General features: G+C 34.7%; 2 long non-coding RNA genes across 18 annotated transcripts in view; one reads left to right on the top strand and one right to left on the bottom strand.

The window, feature by feature from the left end:
- The window catches only part of LOC140640032 (uncharacterized), a 51,872-nt gene extending 32,359 nt beyond the window's left edge, over window positions 1-19,513 (top strand). Inside the window, exon 5 of the long non-coding RNA XR_012036685.1 lies at window positions 17,422-19,513. This is a non-coding gene — a long non-coding RNA (uncharacterized lncRNA). The remainder of the gene's footprint in view (window positions 1-17,421) is intronic.
- LOC140640033 (uncharacterized) overlaps window positions 1-25,923 on the bottom strand; it is a 170,006-nt gene that overhangs the window by 24,008 nt on the left and 120,075 nt on the right. For 16 of the 17 annotated variants that reach the window (XR_012036689.1, XR_012036690.1, XR_012036695.1 and 13 more), the window contains 2 exons: window positions 18,417-18,633; window positions 15,012-15,241 (listed from right to left, as the gene is read on the bottom strand). This is a non-coding gene — a long non-coding RNA (uncharacterized lncRNA). Of the gene's footprint in view, window positions 1-15,011; window positions 15,245-18,416; window positions 18,634-25,923 lie in introns of all 17 variants that reach the window. The other variant, XR_012036688.1, reaches the window with a different exon arrangement.

Below are 25,923 nucleotides of genomic sequence, written 5' to 3'. Positions count from 1 at the left end.
ATCAAAGTACCAGCTGGCCTGAAAAATGGAGGCAGTCCTCACTTTGTAGTTCTGTAAATAGTCAATAAGCCTACTTTGCCTCTATTCTTGAAGCACATTCTTTTAAACAAATGTGAGTTAAGGCAAATCATGAATTTATATGAGTTCAAGAATGACTTTAAATGGGCATGAAAGCCTCACATTGCAAATGACTTTAGCATTGCTTGGGTGTTTAAAATATCACCATGGGCAACCAAGGGAGCTTTTGTGAGAACTCTACAAAAAATTGTGAAACTTTGGTAAGGCATTCTTACCCCCCCCTCCCCCGCCTGTGTGTGTGTGTGTGTGTGTGTGTGTGTGTATGTGTGTGTGTTATACTGCATTTCTATTCTTTTATATCACTGAAAATAAAAATGGAAATTTTAAGAACCATGGGCATAGTAGGGATAAAATTGTCAACTGTGTGTGTGTGTGTGTGTGTGTGTGCACATGTTTCACAAAACAACCCCAAATCCACAATTTTGTAAAATGAAATTTTGTTAAATCTTTTTTTTTTTTGAGATTTTATTTGTTTATTCATGAGAGACAGAGAGAGAGAGAGAGAGAGAGAGAGGCAGAGACAGAGAGAGAGAGAGAGGCAGAGACAGAGGCAGAGGGAGAAGCAGGCTCCATGCAGGAAACCTGATGTGGGACTCAATCCCGGGACTCCAAGATCACGCCCTGGGCCAAAGGCAGGTGCCAAAGTGCTGAGCCACCCAGGGATCCCCCAAATTTTGTTAAATCTTGTGCTTTACATGAGGCACCCAAATATCAACATGTATAGGTTAAAATTAGATTCAGGGGCAAGATTGACTTACTCAATCTCGACTATATGCAAATAGCAAATCTCTCCATTTTTCTTTTTGTTATCCTATAAATAGGTGTTATAAAGAGTTATAGCAGAATCCACAAAAAAATTTTTTTTTCCAGCAATATATGATTAATTTCCCATCTCATTGAATATAACTCCACAATGTAATTCTTAAAAACTGCTAAGTATTTTATTGGGCCATTTTACTCAGCATATCCCTTCTAATGTTAGTTATTTATGTTAGTTCCAATTATTCACTCAAATAATGCTTTAATGATATTCTTATATACTTTTCTGATCATTTTATTAGGAGAAATTCCTGGATGTAAAATGACTGGATAATATTTTTAAAAGTTATATGTCACAACAACACATTAAAAACAAAACATCAAAAAGTACATGTTTCAAGGAAGAGTAGTATTGGGCAGATGATAAATTTGTCTTTTATCAACCATAATGCTGGGGGTCAATTGCTCCCATAAATCCTATGGGTCAGATATTTTGTGTCTTCTATGCTTTATTGGAGAATCCTCTATTACATTCCTGAAATTTGTGAATAGTGGAATATCACAACAATTTTCCAGACTTAGGAAATATCTTCAGAATATGGGAATGAAAGAGGTAAACTTTACTAATTTTTTTTTTTGGTTTTCTTATATGTGCTTAGATTCATAACCTTACATTGAAAAAATACACACATTTAATAAATTCCTGTCAAATATATACTAAAAATTATCTAACTAAAAAGTTAAATATATACTAAAGGAATCTGCATATATATGTACGTACATGTGTGTGTGTATGTATTCGGTATGCTTCCCCTGGCCCTATTTTTATGGAATTCCTAGATCAAGAAAAGGGTATTCCTACCAAAATAACTACAGTGCTTTATTTTTCTTCTTCAGAAAACAGAAGTATTACATCAAAGAACACTTGTAGAATACTATATGATTAAAGTATGTATGTAGATTTATATGCATTTATTTACAACCATGGTTTTCTTTCTTTGATATCCCGAATCACTTTATGAGCTAAGTACAGTAAAACCTAATATGTAGATTTCCTCCAGGAGGTTATCATCTTGCATTCAGTTCTTCTAATTATAGGTTCTGAGCTCTCTTGCCCCATAATCCTTCCCTCAATTCTGGTAAGGGCAAGAAATTATTTAAGGCTATAGATTACAAAAGTATATTATTGGAAGAGCTGTTGGGAAAACTGGTAGGCTATTTGTGTTAAGTTGGGCAAAATGCGATAGAAAGAGAGATGATGTGGGTGGATAGTCCATTCCTGGTGCTATAGGTGTCCCAGAAAGAGGTAGATAGAGAGGACAAGGATAGGAAAATGCTCGCTCTTATTGCCAGGAGGGTCTGTTTCAGGTATTCCTGGGACCCAGGCTGCACCTTAGCAACAACCCTTTAAGTCATAACTAATCTAGTTGAAGTGGACAAGTGAGGCAGGATGCTCCTTTCCCTTCTTCTCTGGACTCATACCCACTGGCTTGAGAGTGATAATTAAAAGGTCTGCTTGATGTCTAAACAGCCCTGCTCTAAGCCAGCTGCTCCAGGTCTTCTCAAAACAGAGCAGTGCTGAGTAAGAGTGGGTCCTAGCTAGGTGTTACTTCCCTAGTCCCAAGGAAGGGAAGTCCAGAGAAAGAAACTCCTGGGAGATTATTTGGCTAATTAGTCTACAGTAGTGGTCAGTGAATACTCTTATTCTTGACCCATTCCTACTAGCAATTCTTTCTTGGGGATGAATAGAAGAAAGGCAAGAGCTTTGAGCATTCCTTAGGGACCAAAAATTCTCTGTGAAATAATTCAACCAGAGAAATTTCTTTCCCCTTCAAGCAAGGAGATCATATAGCACCTGCACAGATTTTATCCATTTTTTCCCCATGAAAATGGGGGAATGTTACAGACACTTGTAATTATGTCTGGTATCAAAATTTGGTTGTTTCAGAAACTCAAGGTATCTTAGATGTTGCCTTCCAGAGCCTATGTGAGGCCAAGGATGTACTTTATTTATATGCTTAGAGATATGTCTAAAGAAACTCATCAGATGGAGTAACTCAAGTGCATCATATAATAGCATGACCCAAATACCATTTTATCAGTGACATAGCATACTCTGAGTTTGCTACTATTATACAAAGTTAAATAAAAGGAGCTATTAACAGTAGTTACCTTAGAAAATGAGAAATTTTAAGAAAGATTTATTTATTCATGAGAGACAGAGAGAGAGAGAGGCAGAGACATAGGCAGAGGGAGAAGCAGGCTCCCTGCTGGGAGCCTGATGCAGGACTTGATCCCAGGACCCTGGGATCACAAACTGAGCCAAAGGCAGACACTCAACTGCTGAGCCATCTGAGTGCCCCAGAAAGTGAAATTTTGACTATTAACCTCTTCTTGTTCTCAAGGCTCCTTAGCAGTCTCAAAATGTATACTAAAAGTTTGCTATTTCTTTCACTTTCCTCTAATTCTGCCCTTTTCTATGGGTTCATTATATAGGCCTGATTAATTCTAAAGTTGAATAATGACTCTCTGTTTTCAAAGTTCAGAGAAAAAAGACATAGAAGAATTTTATTACAACAGCTCCATATTCCAACAAATTTAGAAAGTACTGTAAATCTTACAATGCAATGTGATCATTGCAATAAGCATATTATATAAACACTAAAATTTAAGACAATGTTGACAAGACATTCCTTTACAATACTAAATCAAAAAATATGTATAGCCTTTAGCAGTGTCTGTCCTATATGAGGTACTCTAAGAGTAAAAGTTTAAAACATGTTATTTCTTTTTTTAAAAATTTTAAATTTATTTATGATAGTCACACACACAGAGAGAGAGAGAGAGAGAGAGAAGCAGAGACAGGCAGAGGGAGAAGCAGGCTCCATGCACCGGGAGCCCGACATGGGATTTGATCCCGGGTCTCCAGGATCACGCTCTGGGTCAAAGGCAGGCGCCAAACCGCTGCGCCACCCAGGGATCCCTAAAACATGTTATTTCTAATGTTAGTTTACTTATCTGTCTCTTCTCCCTTTCTCCCACAAAACTATAATCTCTGTGTGGACAAACTGTCTTTGTTTTAGTTTGTATCTTGAGTATCTCTCATAATACTAATAGAAAATAATAAGTACTTACTGGATGAATTTGAATTATATCATAAGAATTTAATTAATTAATATGATACAGAATTGTAAATGGAAATATCCAATTTTCAGATTGGAAAATTCATTTACTTTGGCTTATAATTTGAGGTGGTGGGAAATCTCTTAACAAAATATGATCAGTTTCTTTACCTCAAAAAGTTAATGTCCAAATAGTGATTGCTCATCCTATCTTTTTGCACAGCCAATGGGACCCAGAGCTGGAGGAGGGAGGGAGCCAGTCACAAGGCAAAATAATATTATAGTCTGAGACATAGGGAGGGCAGGAAGGAAGGGATTGTTTTACATGAAGACAATGTGAAGTGCAACAAAATGCATGAAGAGATAAAACTGAATTAAAGGATAAGTAACAGAGATTTACAAGGAAGATGATTCAATTGACTGAGCTGGGAAACACTCCTAGATGCAAAGGAAGTCTGTGAATCAGAGTACAGTAGAATACACCAAGCAAGGAAAGGATCTGTAAGGTGCAAATGGTGATTTAGTCCTCAATAGTTGTCTGACTAATGTTGGGTTGCTTTTAACATTTCTCACCCTCCTTTCCTTTGCTCCCTACTCCCTTTCTCCTTCTTTGCTTCATTCTTCCCTTCCTTTCTTTCTCCTTCCTTCCTCTTTTCTTCCTCCCTCACTTCCCCTCCTCTCCTTGTCCCTCTCACTCTTCCTTCCTTCTTTCTTTTCTTATTTTTCTTCTTTTTTAAGAGAAAAATTAAAATTTACACACTTTTTTTTCCTTGGTAACTGGTCTTGTCATTTTCATTCTGCTACTATCGTTACTTTTCATGCATACAAAGGGCTGGACTTATAAGGAAGAACTGTATTTTGCATTTATCTCCTTAACTACCATTGGGTTTGGTGACTATGTATTAGGTAAGTCAATTGAAATCTTGGAATTCTATTAGATTCATAGCCAGAGAATTAACAAGATAGGTATAACCAGAAATACAGCATTTATTTATAGGAGTTAGGGTAGAAGCCAAAACTATTTTACAAACTCCAATCATCTGACAATCCATGAAAGAATCTAAAATAATTCCTTTCTGTCCAACTTTCTCCTTTGTTGAGGCCATACAGTACACTAATTATGGGAAAATGGAACAGAGGAAATCCTTTTAAAGCATGTCAGCACTTGCTCACACAGGTACCTAAAATTCATGTGTAATAAAAATACCAGTATAGAAGATAAATCCTATGCAACATGTAATGAGTGTCTTTTCCAATAGATAGGTCCATTTTCACTTTAGAATAAATATATTTTATAAGGAGATATATAAATATACTATATAAAAATCCCCAGACATTAAATATTGACGTACATATCTAAAATTCAACAGTAACATATCAAAAAAAAGTATTTGGTAGGAAGGATTATTTTTATAAAGGCTTTTCGAGTTTATAAATTATTTAAAGGAACAAACAAACCTCTAGGCTATATGTTTTGGGAAATTACCAATGTTCGTGGCTCATCACTGCCTCAAATTAACATCATCATATTAAGAATTATTCTTACTATCAACATATTTTTTAAAAAGTTAGCCCAAAGAATATAGGTACACCACCCTACTTTGCATGCATGCATATATCTCAAACTTACATAGAAGAATCCGTATTCTACATAATAAGGACAAAGACAAGAAGCAGAACATTGATGTGTGTTCTACCACAATCTATTTGTGTCAACTTGGACAATCTACTTGGCCAACAGGATTCAATTTGATCCCAATATAAAATAGCTGGGGTGAGGGAAACTTTGAACTAGTTGATTTTTTTTCAATCAACTAGTCACCAGGGGATCCCTGGGTGGCGCAGCGGTTTGGCGCCTGCCTTTGGCCCAGGGCGCGATCCTGGAGACCCGGGATCGAATCCCACATTGGGCTCTTGGTGCATGGAGCCTGCTTCTCCCTCTGCCTGTGTCTCTGCCTCTCTCTCTCTCTGTATGACTATCATAAATAAATTTAAAAAAATAAAAAAAAACTAGTCACCCAACTAACCTAGTAATCAGTATTTCTTGAGACTTTCTTAACCATGTGAAAGTCTTAAGTGATGTGTGCTGATCATGACTAAAACTCGGCTCCTGTTTATAAAGAACACACATTGGAGTAGGGAAGATTTAAACATATAAATAGACAATTACAAGTTGCAATAAGCCATAATTGAGTTAAATGTCTAAGTGCTATGATGGCATCAAGGAAGACAAAGATGTTTTTTTTTTTTTAAATTTATTTATGATAGTCACACACACACACACACACACACACAGAGAGGCAGAGACACAAAAACAAAGATGTTTTTGATCATGAGTGAAATTTTGTAATTCTTATTTTATTTTGGATTATAAAAAATAAAAATACAAAATCTCAACTATCCTCCCCAAATCTTTCATTTTCAAAATCTCTCATTATGTAGTATTTGATATATTCAAAACAATTTATACAATCACATAAGTTTAAAAAAGTAATAAACATCCATGATCTCACTACATGACTTGTGCTGTAGAACCAATGACAATATAATTGAAGCTATCTGTTTGTACCTCCCCAAGCCTATCCTCCTGGCTCCCCAGAGGGAACAGCTATATCCATTCATTTTGCTATTGTATAGTACCAAGTTATTTTTTAAAGTAGTTACTCAATTTCTAGAAGTACATTTGAGTTTCCATTTTTCCATATTTTCACTTTAATATTGTCAGATTTAAAAAATTTTATATCCATATAATGGGTATAAAATACTATCTCATTGTAGTTTTACTTCACTTATTCCTGATTACCATTGAGTTAAGTAGGTTATGTTTCTGGCCATTCTTGGCTTTTTCTTTTTTTTTTTTTTAATTTTTATTTATTTATGATAGTCACAGAGAGAGAGAGAGAGGCAGAGACACAGGCAGAGGGAGAAGCAGGCTCCATGCCCCGGGAGCCCGATGTGGGATTCGATCCTGGGTCTCCAGGATCGTGCCCTGGGCCAAAGGCAGGCGCCAAACCGCTGTGCCACCCAGGGATCCCTATTCTTGGCTTTTTCTTTGTGAATTGCCTCTTCATGAATTTTGAAGAGTTTTAAAAAAAATTCCATTTTTTAATACTGGGTTATCTATATTATACTTAGTAATTTGTAGGAGTATTTTCTTTTTTAGTAAATTCTGAATGTTAATCCATTTTCAGTTATATTTATTGAGGATATCACATCCAGTTTGTGGCTTATTTTTACTCGTTAGGGTAACTTTTGATAAACAGAAGCTCTTAATATAGTTCATCTTTTTCTCTTATTATCACCATTTTTTCAACTTGTTTTAGAAATTCTTCCATACCCCAAGGTGACAAAGATATTTTCTGATTAATATACTTAAATAAAATTAATTGAAGACCTAACTGGTATGAGTGGCTGCTCTAATCATTGTGAGGAATATGAAAATATAGTCACTGTCTTAAATGGTAATTAAACATTGACTAATTTTAGATATAAATAAAATATGAGTGCCTATTGTGTGCCAGTCACTTTGGTAAATGTTTTGAATAATGAAAATGTTTTGAGCACTAATATGTTAAATACTTTGCATTCATCATTTTATCTCATTTTCACAATAATCTCTGAAGTAGGTAAATAATACCATTTTACAGATGAAGCAATAAATCTATGATAATTTGCCCAAGCCACTTAGCAGGTTAAGTGCTGAACATAGTTCACTCAAACACAGTAATGTTCCTAGGTCATCTTCTAAATACATGAGAAAAAACAAATAAATTTACCATTTATATCTGAAGAACTGCTAGGTACAGGGCACTGATTTATGTCTTTTGGTGTCTATCTGTCATTTATATAGATAAATGAGTACCACGGTTAGGATCAAAGTCTTTTGGGATCACAGAGGGATAAGCTTAGGCTATGGCTGAAGAGAATCAGTGTTGACATCAATAAGAAAGTGAAAATGACCTATGTCTGGATGGCTGAAGATGACTCCAGTAGGTCTAACATGTTAGGAGGTTGGGGGTAAAGGCACAAGATTTGATAGTGCCTAGAAAATGGAGAATTGAAAAGAGACCAGTAGGGCAAGAGTTGAGATTGAGAATATAACATTTGATGATTAGAGAAGGGAGCTGCATTATGGGAAGAAAGAGTGATGATGGCATAAGATTGAGCTGAGAAGTTTAGGAGATAAGAGAAACTCTGAAAGTTTATAATGCTCAGAGTCTGTTCATTACAAGGACAGTTTCTTGGTGTTGGACACTGGACAAACATGTCAATAATGGGGAGCAGGAACTAGTTAAGGTTCCAAATGGAATTGTGAAGTGGGGAGAAATCATTTAGGTAGACTCAAATGTCCACTCAGGTGTAAAAGTCTTAAAATATGAATTAATCACTGACCATTATTGTGCTAGAGAATAAACCAAGGACTCCATATTTTGGTATAAATATTTGAGTGAGGGATCTAGCCTGACAATATCTACCCTGTTTTTAGGCCTTTTAACCTGGGTAGGAAGCAGCAGCAGCTTTGGCATGGTGTTATGAATACTTAGGATACCCTCATAGAGTCTGTGAAGACTGAGAGAGATGGCTATTGTGTCTAATGCACAGAAACCAACATGAAGAGTCAAGGAAAATAAAGAAATAAGGAAATATGTACCAAACAAAATTACCAGATAAATCTGTAGAAATTGACTCTAATGAAATGGAGATATAAGATTTACTCAATAGAAAATTAAAAATAATTTTTATAAAGATGGATTACCAGATCAGAAGAGCAATACATGAATAAAGTGGCAACTCTAACAGAGATAAGCAATATTATTTAAAAAATACCAAACAGGAATCATGGAGCTAAAGAATATAATAACTAAAATGAAGAATTTGCTAGAGAAGTTCAATAACACACTAAATCAGGAAGAAGAAAGGGTCAGAAAATTTGAAGACCAGTCATTGGAAATTATCCAATCAGAACAATAAAGAGAAAAAAGAATGAAAAATACTGAAGAAATCTTAAGGAACACATGGAACCTCATAAAATAGATCAATATATGCATTATAAGAGTTCCAGAAGGAAGAGAGAGAAAAGGGTCAGAAATCTTATTCAAAGAAGTAATGGCTGAAAACTTCCCACATGTTGGGAAGGAAATGGCCATCCATATCCAGGAAGCCCTGCAAAATCTAAATATGACAAATTCAAAAAAATCCAAACCTAGAGACATTATAATCAAATTTTCAAAAATCAAATAGAATATTTTTAAAATTTTGTGAGGCAGTTATTTAATAAAGACATTATACTGACATATACCTTAGAAATGAGTGAAAGAAGTTGATGAATGCTGTTTGGAAAGATGGGCAAGAGAGATTGAAGGGCAGGGCTCTATCCGAAGAAAAGTACATTCTAATTTATCTTGTCCCTTTGAATTTAGAAAAAGTCATACTGATTAGGTGCATAATTTTTGTGTGGGTGGTGAGAAGACCTAAAATCTACCCTCAAAGAGAGAAGCTTGGAAAGATCAAGAGAATAGCAATTTATCACATATAAGGGAACCCCCATGAGGCCATCAGTAGTTTTCTCAGCAGAAACTTTGCAGGCCAGAAGAGAATGGGGTGGTATATACAAAGTGCTAAAAGAAAAATAACTGCCAACCAAGAGTGCTATAACTGGCAAAACTGTCCCTTAAAAATGAGAAATAAAAAATTTCTCAGACAAAAGCTAAGGGAGTTTATCACCATTAAATCTACCTTATAAGAAATGCTGAAGAGAGTTCTTCAAGTTGAAATGAAAGAATGCTAAACAGCAATATGAAAGCATGCAAAAGTTCAAAACTTTCTAGTAAAGGTAAATATAAGACAAATACAAGATAATGTAAATTGTAATGATGATGGGTAAATCAGTTTTAATTCCAATATAAAGTTAAAAGACAAAAGCATTAATAACTATAATTATAAAAATGTGTTAATGGATATACAATATAAAAAAATTAAATTGTGGGATCCCTGGGTGGCGCAGCGGTTTAGCACCTGCCTTTGGCCCAGGGCGCGATCCTGGAGACCCGGGACCGAGTCCCACGTCGGGCTCCTGGTGCATGGAGCCTGCTTCTCCCTCTGCCTGTGTCTCTGCCTCTCTCTCTCTCTTTGTGACTATCATAAAAAAAAATAAAAAAAAATTAAATTGTGACATCAATAACAAAGTGTGTTGGGGGGAGAAGTAAAAGTAAAGTTTTGGTGTGTAATTCAAGTTATCAGCCATGTAAATGATAACTAAAAGAGAACAGGGGCAGTTATACTTAGACAAAGTAGATGTAAAAACTGTTACAAGTGACAAGAAGGTCATTATATAATGATAAAAGGGTTCAATTCACCTAGGATAATAGAACATTATAAATATATGTGTTCTAAACATCATAACACCTATATACAAGACAAACACTGACAGATAAAGTGAGAAATACAAAGCAATATAATAATAGGAGAAGACTTTGATACACCACTTTTAATACTGGAGACAACATCCAGATTGAAAATCAATAAGGAAGCAGTGGACTTAAAAAACACTAAAGACCAAATGAACCTAATAGACATATACAGACAGCAATTGCAGCAGATTATATTCTTCTCAAGTGGATATGGAACATTCTCCAGGATAGATCACATGTTGGGCCACAAAACCAATCTTAACAAATTTAAGAAGATTGAAAACATGCTAAGTATATTTTCCACAAGGGAATGAAATTTAAAATCAAAAGCAGAGAGAAAGCTGGAAAATTCGCAAATATGTGGTAATTAAGAAACACACTCCTGAACAACCAATGGGTCTAAGAGGAAATAAAAAAGGAACTTAGAAAATATCTTGAGACAAATGCAAACTAAAACACAACAAACCAAAACTTGTGAGAAGCTGCGAAGTAGTACTAAGAGGGAAGTTTATAGCAATAAATGCCTACATTAAAAAAAATGATCTCAAATAAACAAGCCAACTCTACACTTCAAGGAACTAGAAAAAATAGAACTAAGCCTGAAGTTAATAGAAGGAAAAAAATTAGAGCATAAATCAGTGAAATAGAGAATACAAAATTAGAAATCAAGAGTTGATTTTTAAAAAAAAATGAAATTGACAAAACTTTAGCTAAAGTAGCTTAGATAAAAGAGAGGAATCAAACAATTACAGTCAGAAATGAAAGCAAAGGCATTACAACTGATGCCACAGAAATAAAAACTATAAGACACCACTATGAACAAATATATGACAACAAATTGGATAACTTAGAAGAAACAATTTCCTAGAAACATAAAATGTACCAAGCCTGAATCATGAATACATAGAAAATATGAGCAGATCTATAGGAGTAAGGAGATTGACTCAGTGATCAAAAGCAGAATGAATGAAAGCCAGCAAAGTTGCAGAAGACAAGATCAATATATAAAAATCAGTTCTAGGTGGCTCAGTGGTTGAGCATTTGCCTTTGGCTCAGTTTATGATCCCAGAGTCCTGGGAATGAGTCCTGTATCAGGCTCCCCACAGGGAGCTTGCTTCTCCCTCTGTCTATGTCTCTGTCTCTCTGTGTCTCTCATGAATAAATAAATAAAATCTTTTTTTAAAATAAAAATTGGTTCCATTTCTATGCACTAGCAATAAAAATGTCAAAATGAAATTAAGAAAATTCCATTCACAATGGCCTCAAGAATAAAATATTTAGAAATAAATTTATTGAAGAAAGTTCAAGACTTATACACTGAAAACTACAAAATATTCTTGAAAAATTTAAAGAAAACCTAAATAGTGGAAAGACTTATGTTTAGATATTGGAAGATAATATTGTAAGATGAATATGCTAAAATTGATCTACAGATTCAATGCATGAATTTTCCTCTGAAAATTCCAACTGCTTTTTTTCTATCTGTAGAAATTAACAAGCTAATCCTAAAACTCACAGAAATTCAAGGCATTCAGAATAGCAAAAACAATTTTTCAAAAGGACAGTTTGAGGACTCATACTTTCTGAATTAAAAAATGACAACATTACAGCAATAAAAAAAATGTGGTACTCACATAAGGAGAGATTAATAGGAGTAGAGAAATAAATCCAGACATCTACGGTCAATTGATTTTTAAATAATAAATTTAATTTTTTAAGAGAAGTTTTAGGTTTCCAGATGAACTTGGCAGAGTACAGAGAGTTTCCAGGTACCCTCTTATCTCATTTCATAGTTTTCTCTGTTATTAACATTCTGCATTAGTGTGGTACAATTGTTACAACTGATGAACCAATAGTGATATGTATTATTAACTAAAATCCATGGTTTACATGAAGTCTCACTTTTTGTGGTCAGCTGATGTTTGACAAGAGTGCTAAGACCATTCAATGGAAAAAATATAATCTTTTCAACAATGGTGTTGGGTCAAACAGATATCTATATGCAAAAGAGTGAATTTGGACCCCTATTAAGCAAGGTTTTAACTCAAACTGGATCAACATTCTAAGTATAAGAGCTAAAATTTTAAAACTCTTAGAAGAAAAGATTTGAGTGAGTCTTTGTGACCATGGATCAGACAATAGTTTCTTCTATTTTTCTTTAATCGCTTGTGCTTTAGGTGTCCTGTCTAAAGCACAAGCAACCAAAGAAAATAGATAAATTGAACTTCATCAAGAACTAAAATCTTTCTGAGTCAAAATATACTATCAAGAAAGTGAAAAGACAATCCACACAATAGGAGAAAGTATTAGTAAATAATATATCTGATAAAGATCTAGTATCCAAAATATGTAGAACATTCTATAACAATAAAAAGACAACCTAATTTAAAAATGAGCAAAGGAGCCGAATAGACACTTCTCCAAAGAAGATACATAAATGACTAATAAGCATAAAAAAGATGCTCAACATAATTAATCATTAGGGAAATGCAAATCAAAACCACACACACACTAGAATGGTTATAGTAATAATAATAACAAGATGATAGGTGTTGGCAAAGATGTGGAGAAATCTCACTGGTGGGACAGTAAAGTGGTAATAGCTACTCTGAAAACAGTTTGGCAATTTCTCAAAATGCTAAAGAGTTACCATATAACCCAGAAGTTCTACTCCTAAGTATATACCCAAAAGAAATAAAAACATTTGTTCACACACACAAAAATGTATATGAATGTTCATAGCAGTATTGCTCATAATAGCCAAAAAAATGGAAACAACCCAAACTTATTCATTAGCTAGTGAATGAATAAATTCTATGTGGCATAGCCATACAATGAACATTCAATTCCTTATCAAATAGATAAATTTGTATTTTTATTGCATGATATTTTTTGTGCAAGACATCTTGAATATACACCTGTGTAAATTATAGTTCATGGTAAATAGTTCTTTTTTTTTAAACATTGGTATTTCTTTTTTTAAAGATTTTATTTATTTATTCATGAGAGACACAGAGAGAGAGGCAGAGACACAAGCAGAAGGAGAATCAGGCTCCACTCAGGGAGCCTGATGCAGGACTTGGTCCTGGGTCTCCAGGATCAGGCCCTGGGCTGAAGGCGGCGCTAAACCGCTGAGCCACGAGCGCTGCCTGGTAAATAGTTCGTATGTGTTACTAGCAGCAGAGTATCAATCTCAGTAAATAATTATAGAAAATCTCTTACTTTCTATAAAGTTCTTGAATTCTTTCTGATTAATCACAGTTATATAGAACTTTAAATTCCATTATGAATGCCTATGTGTATTCTTAACACATTCATTTTTATTTATTTACTGGAGAAGTTATAAATCAGATGACCTATTTCATCTGTATGTAAAATAAATCTAGCCTTATGTCATCATTCAGACCCATAGCTATGAATTTCACCAGCAATTTAAATGTGAAAAGATATTAATTCACTGAGACTGACACAACAGTAAAGTCCATTAAAAAAGAGCTTGAGATACTTGCAAAAAAAAATCTCAACAATAAGCAAGTATGAAATCTAGTAGGATAGATATTTGCTAACCAGAACATACTAAAACGGCACAGTATTTAGAAAGTTTTAAATAGCATAATGAAAAAAATAGTATACAGAAATATTTTCAAGAGGCTTACTTAAGTAATATTCACAGCCAAGCAAAGACTACAAGGGAATGAAAATGCAAACCAATGATATCATTGCCTCAAGATATAACATCAAGAGCTCAATATATACCATCAACAGAAGTAATGCTGATAGAATAAGGTATCCTGATAGGAACTCTCCAGAATCACACACAGAAATGCAATGTTTAATCCTGTTGTTTACAATGAATATGAAAACATTCCTGGGAGAATATCTAAAGCCAGATATTTAAATGAACAATGCTTCTTGCAAATGGAACAATATATTTTGAGAATAAAGCTTAAAAATAAAAAAATAGATATATACATAGAAGCAGATTTCTAAGACATCTAGTACATCAGAGTTGTTGAACAGTACTGGAAATCTCAATAAGTTGATCTCAGTACATGGTTTTCAATTTTAAGGGATTTGGCCTTCTACATATTCTAAATATTTTACTTTATTCTTTATGTAGTTTAACACCAAAGACTACTTCTGGGTTCTTTTTAAATGATTTAAGACATCAAAATTATAAATTCCAAAGTGGTGACTTTGAAAAATTGTTACTACCAAATTGAGTAAATCTGCAAACAGAAATGTTTGGAACTTTTTAGTGAATATGATCCTCATACTCTGGCAGATTCCTTAATTAGTATACAAAAGCAGACCCTTTCAATTGGTTTCATAACTTTTTTGCCTCTTTCAGTAAACAGCCAAAAACTAATGTTACACATGTTCTTTCTTTGGATAAGATCTAATAAATTATAATGCTTAGAAACACTAATTCATTTGGAATAGCTCACTAACTGAATAACATTTCAAACTATTTTATACAAATTAGTATAGTATGTAACTTGGATTTTTTTTTTCTAGCTTGGATTTTGTATGTCCCGTATTACCTAGAAAAAAACAGAATATATTATATATATATAGAGGGGGAGGAAATATATATAGAACCCGCATATATAAAGAGATTTATTATAAGGAATTGGCTTACTTGATTACAGAGGATGAGAAGTCCCATGGTCTACTGTCTGGAGATCCAGGAGAACCAGTGGTATAGTTGCAGTCTGCGTCCAAAAGTCTGAGAATCTGGAGAGTTGACGGTTCAAAAATAGTCAAAGGTGCCCTGGTGGCTCAAGCATCCAACTCTTGATCTTAGTTCAGGTGTTGATTTCAGGGTCATGAGTTCAAGCCCTGAGTTGGGCTCCATTCTAGGTGTGCAGCCTACTTAAAAAAACAAAACAAAACAAAGAAAAACCAGTCACAGAGACCAAATGCTTCCTTACTCTGCCTTATGTTCTTCTCAGAACTTTAATAGATAGGATGAGATTCATCGACATTGGGGAGAGCAATCTGCTTTACTCAGTCTATGGATTCAAATGTTAATCTCATGTGGAAACATCTTCAAAGACATACATTTAACTAGATAACTGGGTACATTGTGTTCCAGTGAAGTTGATATGTGCAATTAATCATCACAATTTCCATAAGAAAATTACCTTTTAAAAGCTCAATTTATGTCTATAAATCCTTAACATTTCAATGAACTTCTACAGAAGCCTCTATTAGTCATATATGGGAGTGTACTCATATACTTTATGAACTAAATATAATCATCATCCTCATTTTACTGATGTGGAAATTGAGGATAAGTAGCTTGCCAAGGTTACCCAATTATTACATGACAGGTCTGTAATAATTTGAACTCCAGTCTGTTTAACATAAGCAACACCATCCTTAACCAGGTCACTCTGACTAGCCAGGAAGGAACAATTAAAGGGTTGTGTACTGGAGGCAGGAAGACAATTACAACCCTGTGACAATGTGGATACCAATCTTAGAATGATTTCAGTACTCTTTGATGAAAAATAAAAAAGACTAGCATGTATATCTATATCTCAGAAGTTGTATGGGCAGGTATGAAGGAATGCAAGGAGCCAAGGGTGACTGAAGTTCCAGTTTGAATATCTTCTATTCGAACTATCCAAATTATTACATTTGATTCTCATGTAAGTAATAATTGCAGATTGCATTTTCCCAGAATAGAAGGCATAAAGGGTTCTGAAATGAGTGTTTTTAATTGATTCACAGAAACCATATATAGTGCAATAATGAGAAACAGATAGTCTTAATCCTAACAGATCTTCCTTTCTCTCCCAAGCTGGTAGACAGACACTGGTTCTTGCCAGACTGCTATCCTCAACATATTGAGTTGATGAATTTGTAACAGAGGGAAACATGGAGGGATGGAGTGTAAGAAGTAATCCCCCTCATTTATGATCTCTGGGCATATGGCTAGGAACAGGAGGAGAGAAAACATTGTGACTACTGACATTTGCCAGTCCTACCATGAATTTTGATAGAAAAATTCATTAACTTTCTTTCTTTTGAAATGTTCATTGTTACCACCTTAATACAACAAAAAGCTTTTCCCAAAAAACACCCCTCATGATTAGCAGTATTAACTCATTGGGAGACATTGAAATTAGCTAAGTCCCTTTAGCTAAGTACGAGAACCACACTGGCCAAAATACTCTGCATAAAGTTCATTAGTTCATCAGCCGTCTTTCAAAAGCACAGTATCTACTTCTGATTTCTTAGACATTTCTTCAACCATGACTTTAGCTTTTGACTTATCAGCAAAGTCCTGCCAATACTTTAGAGAAACTACTGGAAAGGAAGGTTGAGTTTGGGAAGAGGAACCTTAAAACCAAAATTAGCACTTTCTTGGCTAACTGTTCCAAGGGCAGTTGCGGAATTTAGGGAGGCACAGCTAGGGTATTTAAAAGCACAACAGGGGGTGGCCCCCTTCCATCTTTGGAGGCTCTTAGTTTATTAACATTTTTTAAAATGATAATACTTGAAGTGTAGCATGTCTACACTTCATACTTTTAGTGGAAAAATACAGTACAACATAATTATGCTATTTTAGAAGATAATTACATTTGCAAAAGTTACATATTCATAACACATGATGGTGCTGGACTATTATTTAATCAGCCACAAGGATGAAATTGTATGATGAAAGTCATCATCTTGCAATGTGTTCAGTAGCTCTCATTTGGAGATCCACATTTGAAGCTCTTCACAAATATGGGCCTCAAATAAATGGTGTTTCAGGTCCCCATTAGAGTAGGGCTAGGTCCGACTCATTTGACCGAAGAAAAGAGTTCACAAATAGATCTCAGACTGAGTTGGCAAATAATACTGTTTCTGATACTGATACTGTTGTCTCCTATGTCTTTTTATCAGTTTTCTCCCTAAGAAACATGTTTTTTGATGGCATATTTTGAGTGCTTGTTACTTAGGAAGTTATATAACTTGGCTCCTTGTAGGAGTGACCCAGAATGCTTTATTCTTCGCCAAAAATTTCTTTCGATCTCACAACACATTCCTTTCTGCAGAACCTCTGCAACAATGCCAGCTGGATACTGAAGTCACACAGATTTCGGTTCAACTGCTCTGCCATGACTGGTTAAGTGACCCTAAGGAATAACCAAGCACTCTGAGCCTGCATCTCAACTGTAAAATAAGGATAATAATAGTCCTTATTTCATAGAATGATCTGAAGATGAAATGAGTTGCTACAAGCAAAAACATTTCTGTACTGCCTGACCATGCAGCTGGTACTCAAGAAAAGTTCATCATGGTTACTGTTATTCTTTTTCCAGAGTTATACCCAAATTTTCTAAGCATCAGAGATTTTTTAAAAGACATAAAAACTAAATATATTTTTTCTTACTACTTTTTGATATCTTTAATGTTTCAGATGCTTTACTTATTTTAAAGGGGTTTAGAAGCACTTATAATGCTGAAGTGAAATGTAGTACCAAACTCGGCCTCCAGATGTCAGTATGAACTCAACTGACTGAGGGTAGTTTCTATCAACTAGGACGGTTGAGGTTGCTCTTTCTTATGCATCAAATAAAATGACAAATGCACAATAACTATTCTTTGATTTTAGAAAGGTAATAGAAAGATCAGCTTCTTTGACTTCAGGAGATATTGCCCCATAAAATTAGTATTGAAAAAGTGGTTTCAGTGTCCACCTTTAACCACAAATAAAAATATGAATGGAGGGTTATATTTAACACTTGCTCTTGGGAAAAAATATTTATATGATTGTGATACATAGCCTATGAATCTTCAAAAATTATTAAAGAGTACCAGAGGCCATAATGAACATTTTCTACATTCTGTGGCTATACAGTATGCAGAGCCATTTCTACTAGAGAGGTAAATCAGATAATTGTTTCATGTCTATGAAAACCATGTTGATCACTCTATAAAGTGGCTCAGACTTTATAGAGTTTCTTCCAGAAACATCAGGAAGAAGTCTGTTTTTAGAGGGCACTATTGTCCATTTCATTCATTCAATAAATATTTATTGAATACCTACCTACTATGTTTCAAGCTAGTTTTACTTGACTTATGCTTGAACATCTTTGGTTCCTCTGCTAATGAACTGTCAGTATGGAAAGGGCAGAAGTAGTTAGGAAGCTTCTGTGTTACTCTAAGTTAGAGGCTATGATGGCTTGAAGGAGACTTGAGTGGAGCATCTAAAGGTGGTATTCAAGCAAGGATGTCTGCATGCTTCTGGTGCCCGGAAAGGCCTCCTAGATTAAGGACAAAACTGTTTTAAATTAAAGTCCACTCTGAAAATCAACCCATTAGCTAGCCAACCAAGCAACCAACCAACCAGAAAAAAATGAGCCCCCATAATCCTTTTATGCTAATTGGTTGCTTTTTGGAAAAAGACTAGATTGAAGTTACCAGAAAAGAAACCTTTTATTTCATCGTAGCGCAACAAGAAAAGTCAGAAAAAAGTGTCAGCAATGTTGCTGGTTGAGCACAGTGGTTTTTATGGGCAACAAAAAGTACAAGGCTTCTTCTGACCCTGGCAAAAATATTGGGACCAGGTTGCACTCATAAAACAAAGAATTTTCTATTTTCTCTGGAATCCTGTTTTTTTTTTTTCCTTTAAAATACCACACTTGTAGCAAAAATGCCAATTCAGTGTTTTTTTTTTTTTTTAATTAATAAACTTTTTTTAAAAATGTGGTTTTGGGTTTAAAGGAAAAGTGGAACAGAAAATACAGAGAATTCCCACATACCTTCTTTTCCCTCTCCAAAGCAGTCTTCTCTGTTATTAACGTCTTGCATTAGCATGATACATTTGTTGCAATTAATGAACCAATACTGATACATTATTGTTAACTAGACCTTAGTTTACTTTCAAGTTCACTCTTTGTATTGTGTAGTTCTGTGCATTTTGACCACAGATATAGATAATATACTGTATCCACCATTACACTATCATACAGATTAATTTCATTACTCTAAAAATCTGTGCTCTATCTACTCTTCCCTCCCTCCCTTCCCCCAAACCTCATCCAACCACTGATTTTTACCATCTCTATAGTTTTTGCCTTTTCCAGAATATTATATGATTGGAATCATACAATATGTATCAGATCTTTTTAGACTGGCTTCTTTCACTTAATAATATGTACTAAGTCTCCACTATGTCTTTTCATGGCTTGATAGCTCGTTTAATTTTACCGCTGGATAATATTCCGTATGCGGGGGCACCTGGGTGGTCCAGTTGGTTAAGCACCCGACTCTTGGTTTTGGTTCAGGTCATGATCTCATAGTTGTGAGATCAAGTCCTGCATCAGGCTCTGCACTCAGTGTGGAGTCTGCCTGAGATTCTCTCTCCTTCTCCCCCTCTTGCTCATGCTGTCTCTGTCTCTCAAATAAATAAATAAATCTTTAAAAAAGTAATATATGTGTGGAAATACTAGTTTCCAGTCACCTATTTGGCAATTATAAAAAAACTGTTATAAACATTCACGCACAGGTTTCTCTGTGGACATTTTTAACTCACTTGGACAAATACAAAGGAGTGTAAATGATGGATTTCATGGTAATACTATTTTATCTTTGTAAGAAACTGCCAGACTGCCATCTAAAGTGACTGTGTTTTTTGCATTCCCACCATCAATAAATGAGTTTCTGTTGCTCCATATCCTCATCAGCAACTGATGCTGTCAGGGTCCAATCAAGTAGGAATCAACCATAACAGTGCCACATTGGGACAAAAATAAATATATACATATTTTTATATATTCATCCTTCCTAATAGGTATGTAGTTTTATCTAATTATTGTTTTAATTTGCAGTTCCCTAATGATATTTAATGTTGAGCATCTTTTCCTAAGTTTATTTGCCATCTGTGTATCTTCTCTGATGAAGAGTGTGTTCAGATACTTTGCCCATTTTTAAAATGTTGAGTTTTAAGAATTCTTTGTATATTTTGGATACAAGTTTTTTATTGGATATATGTTTTGCAAATATTTTCTTCCAGTCTGTGGTTTGATATTTTTAATTTTCTTAACATTGCCTTTGCTAGGGCAGACATTTTTAAGTCCAGCTTAGCAAGTATTTTCTTTCATGGATAGTGCTTTTGGTGTTATGCATGTAAAAACTCATCACCAAACCCACAGTGATCTAGATTTTCTCCTATGGTATAATTTAGAAATGTTCTTGCAGAAATATGTTGAAACCTTTTGTTTGCTGCTGGCCTCACTTTTCTCTTCTTCATCAGTCTGGCTTATCTGAATAGAGCATTTAAAAAGATGGGAGATGGTTATTTTCTATGTCTGCCAGATGCGAGATGAATATTTTTTATGTCTGCTATTATATTTAAAATCATTTTTGGTATTCCAAATGTATTAGAATTTGTGTATTTATTTTTATTTCAAAATGTCACTGTTATGGTTGATTCCTAATGATTTAATGTTTTAGTTATTCTTGTTTAATATAGTTTATTAGTGTTTCCTTATATTTTCTAGGGAAATAATATTTGACCTCCTTTTTAGAATTTATTACTTTATCTGATTGCATCAAATAACTTCAGAATAATGTTTAAATGGTAATTAAAAGCAACTTATTTTTTTCCTGACTTAGATGGGACTATCTCTGTTACATATCTGGTTCTTTTTTTAAAAAAGATTTTATTTATTTATTCATGAGAGACATAGAGAGAGGTAGAGATATAGGCAGAGGGAGAAGCAGGCTCCCCGAAGAGAATCTGATGTGGGACTTGATCCCAGGGCTCTGAGATCATGACCTGAGCTGAAGGCAGACACTCAACCACTGAGCCACCCAGGCATCCTCATATCTGGTTATTTCTGAAAGATGCCCTCCATCAAACAAAGGGAGTTTCCAGGTCGTTTTAGCTTCTGAAGTGTTTCTCCAAAAGACACTGAATTTTAGCAGATGGCATTTGGCAGAACATCATTTTTCAAAATGATTATAGAGCGTAATGTATCTTCTTTATCTTCTGCATTTGTCATTTTAATTCTATATTTTTCTTTTTCTCTATATTCTTGATGAATTTTTCTTGATATTCTTCTAATTTGCATTTTTAGCAGTGTTTATTCTGGTATTCATTATCTTTATTGGGTGCTTAATACTACTAGCTCTCTTATTTTTAATATCTCAAATAACTTTTCTTTTTGCCTGATATTTTATATTTTTGAATTAAAAGATAAGCTTGAAATATTAAGCCACTTTTCTGTTTCCTCAATTCTGTTTGAGTGGTGGTCATTTATGTGTTAGCGCTTTGCCACTTCCTCTGAGCATTTAAAAAATGTAATGAAAATTTTATACAGTTTACTATAAATAAAATATATATAACTAAAGAAAAAAGATATTCAAAGGGTTCTGAAATGAGTGTCCAATTCTTCCTATAGAACTGGCTATAACTGAACTGGTGTGCTTAAAAGCAGTTTTTGAACTATAGATTTTAATTGTGTGTTTCATAATTTTTTTCATTTTTAAAAAGATTTTATTTATTCATGAGAGACAGAGAGAGAGAGAGAGAGAGAGAGACAGAGATATAGGCAGAGGGAAAAGCAGGATCCCTGTGGGACTTGATCACAACCTGAGCCAAAGGAGATGTTCAACCACTGAGCCACCCCTGTGCCCTGAATTTTTCATTTTCTGCCTTATTTAGAAGTGAGTCAACTTATGTACTATTGGTAGTGGTATCAATATTGTAAGTATTTATTCACTCACTTAGCATTTTAGTTCCTGTTATGTCCAGATTCTGTACTTCTGTGTTTGACTTTTCCTATCCTTAGTCCCAACTAGAAATAGATTAACTGAGCCAGCAATGAGGCAAACAGGTAAGTTTCTATCCTTGTATAGTGAGCCATGTTCAAACTAATGAATGAGGGAAACATTTTAGGAAATGGTAGAGCAACAATTTCTTGACTGGTCTTAAAAAACTTCTTTGCAAACACTTATGCTAGTTGTTCTCTGTACCAGCTCTTTCAATCTCACCGGCTTGCATGAAATTTAAGGGAGCTCAAAAAATCTCATTAATCAAGATACCTCATATGTTAGTGTTGTATTTTGGGGTAGGGGAAGGGCAGAGGGAAAGAGAGAATCTTAAGAAGGCTCCAAATCCAGCACAGAGCACTATGCAATGCTCTATCTCATGACCATAAGATTGTGACCTGAGCCAAGATCAAGAGTTGGACACTTAACTGACTGAGTCACCCAGGCACTCCAGGGTAATACTTTTTAAATTAAAAATTATGCAAAAACCTATAAGCAAAATATCAAAATTTATTTAAAATTTTCCTATTGTTTCAGACTTTAATATGGCTTGAAATGGCACTCCTAGTAATCCAGTATTTAAATTTTTGATACTACTAATAATTTTGACTCAATTGAGTTTTTTGGTGCATGTCCCATTAAAATTTTGTACCCATGTCAATGAATGAGTGCTTAACTCTTTTCATCCTAGTCCCAGACCTTCTCTTTTACTACAGTGTGCACAACACACTGATTTACAGAATCATGTATTCTAACTTGACCCAACCTTATGAAACATCAGGTTTTCCCAGGCATCCTCCTCACCAAGTTCACTTTTTTTTTTAATACAATACTCAATTCAGGTAAACTAGACTAATGAAGAAAAGGGGAGGAAAACCAGTAATAGATTTCAACAAATTTCAGGAAGATAGAAAGTAAATAGAGGAATGATGCCTGATGGAGCAGCAAGAGAAAATCAGAACGTAGCACATGTAGAAAGTCATGGCATCAGTCTTAAAGAGGCTCAAGCCTTGGAAACTCTAGGGTAAGAGTTGGATGTGGAGCTAAAACCATAGGGAGTGATTAAAAAGTCTATATGCAGAACTGTTAACACCCCCATGCCTTCTTCAACACAACACCTCATAGCTACTATACTTCCCAAGCCCCAAATTGGAAGATATTTCTCTAAAGAAAGTCAGTGCCCCAGAAGCAAGGATTTCTACACTCTGGCACATAGCAGCCTCCTACTCTATCAGCCATCTCCTCTCCCAGCCTAAAAGCAAAACTTACCAGTTGCTATGGCTTTATGCATGTGCATTCTCAAATATTTATGACCATCTTTAGACCACTACTTAAGCACTGCTGAGTGTAGTCTCCAAAATAAGAGACCAAAATAAACAAGAAGGAAATAAATGGGTCTGAAGAAAATAGAGAAGTTTCGTAGAACAGAAGAGAGCCTGATTAGTCTCTTTAGAGAGCTTACAAAAGTATTTCATTCTGAAAACAAGAACTGGATACTAGGAAAAACAAACAGCACATTTTTAAATAAAAAGTCTTTGGACCTAAAAACCATTATCTTCAAACAAAAAAAATTAATAAAGGATTAGAAGATAAAGCCAAGAAAAAAATCCATAAAGTAGAGCAATGAGACAGACTCATATTTTTTGAAAGATATGAGATCCTGGGGAATCTATATAGGAAGTCTATCATCCCAGTAATGGGAACTCCAGTGTGAAAAAATATAACAGATTTTCCCAGAAATGAACACAATCACTTTTCATATGGAAAGGATCTCCATGGGCATGTAATAGTGAAAAATGAAAGTCTCATATGTTGAATCAGTAGGAAATTTCAGGGAAAAAAATCTGAAAAACAGAGACAGAGAGAGAAAAGTAGGGGTGGATTAAACAATGAGAATCAAACAATGAGATGCACACTGGCACTTGGGTTTTTATCACCAAAACTAGGTGCTAGAAAAATATGAAATAATATCATCAAAGCTATGAGAAAAAAAAATTTTAATCTCAATCCCAAGATTTAAGTACTAATCATCTATAGCCTGCCCAGTGAGAGCACTGATGCCTGAGTAGATTAATGTGTATTTATAATTTTTAAAAGCAGTTACCTTTGATAACAGAAGTAGAAAATTACCAAATGGGGGCACCTGGGTGTCTCAGTTGGTTAAGCATCCAACTCTTGGTTTGGTTCAGGTCTTGATTTCAGGGTCATGAAATTAAGCCCCATGTTAGGCTCTGTGCTCAGTGGGAAGTCTACTTGGGATTCTCTCTCCCTCTCCCGCAGCCCTTACCCTCTGCTCTCTCTCTAAAAAAAAGAAAAAAAGAAAAAGAAAAAAAGTGACTAACAAACAGTGCCAAATCCACAAATCTAAGCTTAGTGAATTTAATTTGTATTAGAAGGATGGCCAATAAGGGAAAAATACTCAAAAGTAACATTAGCAACTACTTTATAAGTATTTATTTTTAAGGCTATCTTTCAGACACACTTCTTTCATTTTACAAAATCAGAGGGATCCAGGGGCACCTGGGTGCCTCAATCAGTTAAGCACCTGACTCTTGATTTGGCTTAGGTTATGATCTCAGAGTCATGAGATCAAGCATCAGGGGACTTAATATTTTCTCCCTTTTCCTCTGCCCCTCCCCCATATCTAAAATAAATATATTTTAGCCAACACTACATCGAGAAGTCATCCATTAAGTTGGCATTATTGTTTATTACCAGGACACCTTTATTTTTTAATTTTTCCTTTTGAAAATTGGAAATAAGTTTAATTAACATATAGTTATTATTAGTTTCGGAGGTAGAATTTAGTGATTCATCAGTTGCATATAACATCAATGCTCATTACAAGGGCTCTCCTTAATTCTTACCACCTAGTTATTCCATTTCCTACCCACCTCCCTTCCAGCAACCCTCAGTTTGTTTCCTGGAGTTAAGAGTCCAGGAGTTCATCTCCTTCTCTGATTTCATCTTATTTTTCCTTCCTTTTGCCTATGTTCATCTGTTTTGTTTCTTAAATTCCACATGAGTGAAATAATATGATAATTGTCTTTCTTTGACCGACTTATTTCACTTAGCATGATACCCTCCAGTTCCATCCACATCATTGCAAAAGGTAAGAGTTCATTCTTTTTTATGACTAATATTCCAGTGTGTGTGTGTGTGTGTGTGTGTATACCAACCACATCTTCTTTGTCCATTCATCTGTCAATGGACATCTGGGCTCTTTTACATAGTTTGGTTATTGTGGACATTGCTGCCATAAGCATTGGGGTACATGTGCCCCTTTGAATCATTATGTTTGTATCTTTTGGATAAATCCCTAATAGTGCAATTGCTGGGTTGTAGGATAGCTTTATTTTTAACTTGCATTTAAATTTAGTTTGCATTCCTACCAGCACTGTAGGAGGGTTCCCTTTCTCTACATCCTTACTAATATTTGTTATTTCCTGACTTCTTAATGTTAGCCATTTGACTGGTGTGAGGTGGTATCTCATTGTGGTTTTGATTTGTATTTCCCTGATGCCAAGTGATATTGAGCATTTTTTCATGTGTCTATTGGCCATTTGTATGTCTTTGGAGAAATGTCTGTTCATGTCTTCTGCCCATTTCCTGATTGGATTATTTATTCTCGGGTGTTGAGTTTGATAAGTTCTTTATAGATTTTGGATACTAGCCTTTATATGATAAGACATTTGCAAATATCTTCTCCCATTTTGTAGGTTGCCTTTTGGTTTTGCTGTTTCCTTTGCTGTGCAAAAGCTTTTTTATCTTGATCAAGT

This window comes from Canis lupus, chromosome 9 (genome assembly GCF_048164855.1).
Source record: "Canis lupus baileyi chromosome 9, mCanLup2.hap1, whole genome shotgun sequence".
Classification (NCBI taxonomy): Eukaryota; Metazoa; Chordata; class Mammalia; order Carnivora; family Canidae; genus Canis; species Canis lupus.
The sequence above is the reverse complement of the archived record's forward strand: the minus strand, read 5'-3'. Positions and strand labels throughout refer to the sequence as shown.